Here is a 5,816-nt window from a genome sequence, read left to right on the forward strand (position 1 = left end):
CAGGGGTAAGTTGGGAAGCTGCACCTGGGGCTCTGCAGGGAACCTGTGTCTCGGCAAGGGCTCCAAGCGGGAAGAACCAGAAGCGCTTGGCCGGACGACCACGTGCTGGTACACTTTGTCCTCAGTGCTATGAGCCTGTTTGCCTCCCCAGGCCCTGGCAATTGCTCCTGTGCTCCTCCTGCGCTGCTGAGGGCACCCACAGGCGCTGCTCTGGCCTGAGGAACAGCACACAGACATGGGAGTGTGACAGCTGTGCGGGGCTCGGAACATGTATGAGTCAAAGTCCCCGGTGTCCCTGGGCTGGGGGCAGTGCCCAGGCCGGGCTTGGCAGGGCGCAGCATCCACTGCTGGAGGGCTGGGGGCACTGCTCTGGCCTGGCCTGGCCGGGGCCTGGGCGATCTTTGACATTCCTGCTTGCCCTTACAGCCTCCAGGGGTGACACAGAGCTCAATGGCCCCAGGCCGGCCAGACAGTCAGGACTGCAATCTGCTCATGGCTGGTCACAATCTGAGGCCATCAGCCCCAGCTCCCACAGCCCTGTGCCATTGGTGCTGGTTTCCCCGTCTCCATCTCCAGAGACGGGCAGCCACAGCAGGCCCCACCACGCAGCATGGCAGCAGGCGCTGCCATCTTCCTCACTGGACACCAGCAGCATCAGCAGATCAAGGGCAACACGCAGCACGTCCCCTGACCCTGAGGACAGGGTCCGTTCCAGACGTGCTGGGCCCAGCCGCAGGCGAAGCTGCTCTCGCCGGCAAAGTCATGCCCAGAGCCCACCTGTCCGCTCCAGGAGTCGCTGTGACAGGAGCAGTGGGACAGGGCCAAGGGCTGAGAGGCCCAGGCGAAGGGAGACGCCATCACGGACATCCCCCAGGCGCAGGTGCTCCCGCCAGCAAGGCTGGGCCCAGAGTCCACCTGTCCGCTCCAGGAGCTGCCATGACAGGAACAGAGGGACAGGGCCAAGGACTGAGAAGCCCAGGCGAAGGGGGACATGGTCCGGGCCATCCCCCAGACGCAGGCGCTCCAGCCAGCAAGGCTGGGCCCAGAGTCCACCTGTCCGCTCCAGGAGTTGCCGTGACAGGAGCAGCGGGACAGGGCCAAGGGCTGAGAGGCCCAGGCGTAGGGGGACATGGTCAGGGCCATCCCCCAGACGCAGGTGCTCCCGCCAGAAAGGCTGGGCCCAGAGTCCACCTGTCCGCTCCAGGAGTCGCCGTGGCAGCAGCAGCAGGACAAGGCCAAGGGCTGAGAGGCCCAGGCGAAGGGACACATCATCGGGGACGCCCCCCAGACGCAGCCGCTCCCGCCAGCAGCGCCGGGCCTCGACTCAAACTCTGCGGTCCAGGAGTCGCCAGGACAGGAGCAGGACGACAGCAGCCAGTGCTGAGAGGCCCAGGCGTAGGGGGACATGGTCGGGGACATCCCGCAGGAGCAGCCGCTCCCACCAGCGACGTCGGACCTCAACTGAGACCTCCAACAGCAGCACGTAGCGCCGTCATCTTTTCTTTCTAGGCCGTGTGTTGCTTGCCGGAAGTGAAGGTGAGAACGGTCAGTGCAGGGACCCTGAGATGTGCAGCTCTGTGAGCAAACCCTATTAGCTCTTGATGTTTCTACTGGCAGGAAGAAGTCTGGGCTAAATACCTTGATTTCTGTGTAACCGTGTAGTCAGTGAAAAGTCACTTAAGGATGTGGCTAATTCAAAAGGACTCTTGGTCCTGCCTTTACACTCCAACCTCAGATGTTTCCCCACTGCTTACCCTTGATTATGAACCACTCCTTAATGGGCTTGGATATGCTTAGGGAGACATTCAGAGCAAGGTGGCTCTTAGGGAAGCTGAGTCTGAAAAGGACATGTGCTGTGTTGCTATCCTTGAACAATCTCATTTCATTAAAGCCAAAAAAAGAAGAAAGAGAGTGAGACACTGCCTCAAGTGTCTGAAGACAACTTCTACAGCGTTGCTGCGGATTTGAAAGTGGCCTTTCAAATGACAAACCAGAATAGACGGTATTTCCTCCGTCTATTCTGGTTTGTTCTTTGAAAGACCTTTAAAGAACAATCCAGAACAGACTGAGGAAATACCCTGGGACAAAGAGGATGCACAGGACTCTGCCCCAGATGACCATTTGGGACCTTTGCCTGAGAACGACGCAGCTCAGGAGACGAGTTCTTTCAAGTTTTCCTTCTTTGGAGGCACGGAGGAGTTGGGCATCAAAGAAGGTAACAGCAGAACCCTTCTAACAGTGCCATTGCTAAGGAAGAGCTTCTGGCAGGCACTGTCGGGCAATATGGTGTAAAGAAGGTCAGGATGCAGGGGATTTTCAGCAACAGAAGTCAGTAATTAGGCAGAAGCATTTTGACCTTCATTTCTGCTTGCCAGGGCTGTGATAGATTAATGAGAGGTGCCTCATGCTTGCATCTCAGGAATTCTGAAAGGCATGCTTTGAGAAGGCATTGGGGTTTTTGCTGAGTGGTGAAAAAGCTTGTTCTCATGCCCTGAATTCCTCAAACAGGGAAAAAGGTGACACACCAGTCATATCAAGTTTCATAGGACCTCACAAGGCTTTTAAGGAAATGTGCGTTAATGTAGAGGGAGGAGCAAAGTCCGAGAGCTGCCCCCAAGATCCATGAACATTCTGTTTGTTACTGAATTCTACTCTTGGACCTTTAGAAAAAGGAAATGGAATGACACATGATCATTGGGGTGTCCTAACCTTAGATAAAATGAGGCCGTCTGAAATGAAGATGAAACAACATTGACTCGAGTCCCAGTCATGTAGGAGAGAAAAGAAACCCCGTGAAGTTATGCAAAATATTAAAAAACCCAACGCAACAGCACAAAGCAACGAGCCCCCCAGACTTGTGCTGAACTGAGAAGGTATTCAGTGTCTTCTGAATGCAATGAGAAATGTTTAAGAATACATAAGGGATCCCTGGAACAAAGTGGAAAATACTGGAGCAGAGATGTAGCTTAGAAAATCTGGCAGGGTCAGATTCTGTCCTTCCTAAATCTCTCTTCTCCACTGTAAGTATTTCACGTGAAAGGAGGAATTTTTCCTGATGAGTAGAGGAATAATCTGGTTTTGGCTTTTTTTCTCTATTGGCGTTGTCATTGCAGAGCCTCACGCGCTTGGGACAATAAAGCCGGTAAAAGCCACGTGGCAAGAGGATCCACGTTTCCAGGACAGCAGTTCTGAGGGTGACGATGAGCCTGAGATGACAGAAATGGAACAGGAGCAAGAAATGCAAGTTGCATTTCTCTCTGTTGTCTACTTGGCTGTAGTAGTTGGATGCTGTGGGAATATTAATAGCAGCACTCAGGGAATGGGAAACTGACGTTGCACACCTCTGAGCAATGAAAGTCATCTTGGAAATCCGTTTGTGCTGCACAGAGTCAAAACTCCCAGCAGCCCATTGGATGTGAATGTGAATATGGAAAGAAAGAGTAGAGCACAAGAAATTAACTGGGTCATTTTGGTTTGACCAACTCCAAACTGAGTTTGGCCAGAAGCCCAAGACACAGTCAGTTTTCTCTTTACTTTTAAGGGGTTTTGTAAAATAAAAAGCTCTATTCGGTTCCTCGGGAATAAAGCTTTTCAATGTACGCCATTTCTCTGAAGCACTACAGGTTTAACTTGTGTTCATGGAATTTGATAGTACAATTTAGGATGCTCAAATCCCTTTGTCCTTTTCTAGGTTTCTTTCTTTACCATGCACAGAAAGTGCTAGAGTTTTTTTTTTCCTTCTCCAAAGATGATGAACGCCTAAGAGGTATGACAGAATTTCTTCAACCCCTTTTGTATTTTTTTCCTTTTATACCCTTCCTGTAATTCAGTGAGGAGGAAAAAATGCTGCCTAGTTATCAAAGCTTTCTAGTCAAAATTTGCCACCCTCACTTGTGATCCAAGTTGTGGCAGAATCCCGTGAAAAAGTCCTGGCCAAATAAAGTTCAAGCAGATTTCTGGCTTTCTTTTCTTTCAGACAATTACCAAATAGGAATCTGGACTTTTTACCAAAAACTTAGTCACTTGACAGGTTACCTAGACATTTTGGATCCTTTCAGGTATTTAAAGCATCTTTATGTTTTTCCCCTCTTTCTGGTGTTACCATTAGGAATGTTGAGTGTTCTTGTCAGCCACATATGTCCCTGTGGTTCTTTGTCCTAATGAATCGGGGGCTTTCTCTTCTGAATGCAGTGAATTTTGTATTTAGAAACAAAGAAAACAACATCCAAAGGAAACATGCACAGTCCCCAAAACCTGCACAGGCCACCAAAACAATTGCTGGTTAGATTTTCTAGAATAGAATCTTAAGCTTAAGGGATGTGCCTTCCATGAGATTGATTCCATAACTCTGCTGAAATGCACTGCTGTGTTCACACAGTTCCCGGCCTGCAATCTTCCAGGCAGCCTGATTTACAGGGTGTGTTGAAATGGACAGCTCAGGCCTCAGTTCTGGGGGAAGATGTGGGGTGCTGGTGCTGAGCTTCTAATGCAACAGCTGCAACTTCAGTGCAATTGAGATTGCAGCATGTTGAGGGAAAGTGCTGCTGCCTTTGATTGTTCTTAGCACACCAGGCTGCAGTAGGGAACATTTCTGCTGGAGCCAAGGTGTGGTGGGGGCAGGAGAACAGGAAGGATGTGAGAATTGATTTCTGATTTTAGTGCTGTGTTGGACATGATTGTTAGAAGCAGCAGCACAATCACAAGTGTTTAAGGCTATTAATTGGATGTTTCTTTTGTGCAGAGGGTCCGCAGTTATTTTGTAGATTAGTAGAAGTCAGTGAAGAAAAAGAGGGTTTGGAAGACAGACGTAGATTATTGCTTGAGGTGAGTATGGAACATCTGTTCCCTGGTAAGTCTAGGTGAAAGCTGAGCATGGGGAGGGATTGCAGGTATGAATGTGCATGCAAAATTAAGTCAGGACCTCGAGAAGAGCTTCAAATTTGTAATGAACAGGGAAGAGAAGTTTTGCAGTGTAGCGGTGTGTATAACATCATGTTGTGTGGTCCAGTCAGGTAAACCAGTACATCTCTGTGTGTTACAGGAGCAGCTACTTAAGTGTATGTAAGGATAGTGAATGTAGAGACTTCTCCTCATAGTGGATTCAGGAACTTCTCTTTAGAATTTGTTAGATTTTCATTATTTTCTGGAACGCCAAAGGAAGCATTAGGATACCCTATAGGAAGTGCAAGCAAACCAATAAAGTTTTTACGGATTAGAAGCGAGTCACGTTTGTTCCTTGAAAGTGTTGCCAAACAAGGTTACTTTGAAAATGCTTTCAAAGCTCTGACAGGGATCAATATCAGCAAAGCCTGTTGGGCCGTGTTTGGGAGCTGGGGCTGAGGCTCTCGTGCCCTGGGGAGCCACGGGAAGGCTCCAGGCCTGAGTGTGCGGCCAGGCCGGGGCCATTGAGCTGCAGCCCATCCCTGGTGGATGCAAGGGCAAGCAGGAATGCCAAGGGAGCCCAGGGCCGGGCCGGGCCAGGCCAGAGCAGTGCCCCCAGCCCTCCAGGAGCGGACGGGCTCTGCCAAGCCCAGCCTGGGCGCTGCCCCCAGCCCAGGGACAGGCGGGTGCTTTGCCCGAGGGCTGGGCCCAGAGCAGCAGAGCTGTCACAGCCCCAGCTGGTTCTGGTCTGCGTGAGGCCTGAGCAGGGCCCCTGGGTGCCCTGGGCTGTGCAGGAGCAGCACAGGAGCAGTTGCCAGGACCTGGGGAGGCACAGGGCTCAGCCTCAGCACGGTGACACAGCACGCAGGCTGCAGGGGACAGAGCCAATGGCACTGGGCGCGAGCAGCTCTGTGCGGCTCTGGGCCTGCAGCAGC

This window comes from Melozone crissalis, unplaced genomic scaffold, assembly GCF_028551555.1.
Source record: "Melozone crissalis strain CALT ecotype California unplaced genomic scaffold, PUWL_Pcris_2 ptg000029l_1, whole genome shotgun sequence".
NCBI lineage: Eukaryota > Metazoa > Chordata > Aves > Passeriformes > Passerellidae > Melozone > Melozone crissalis.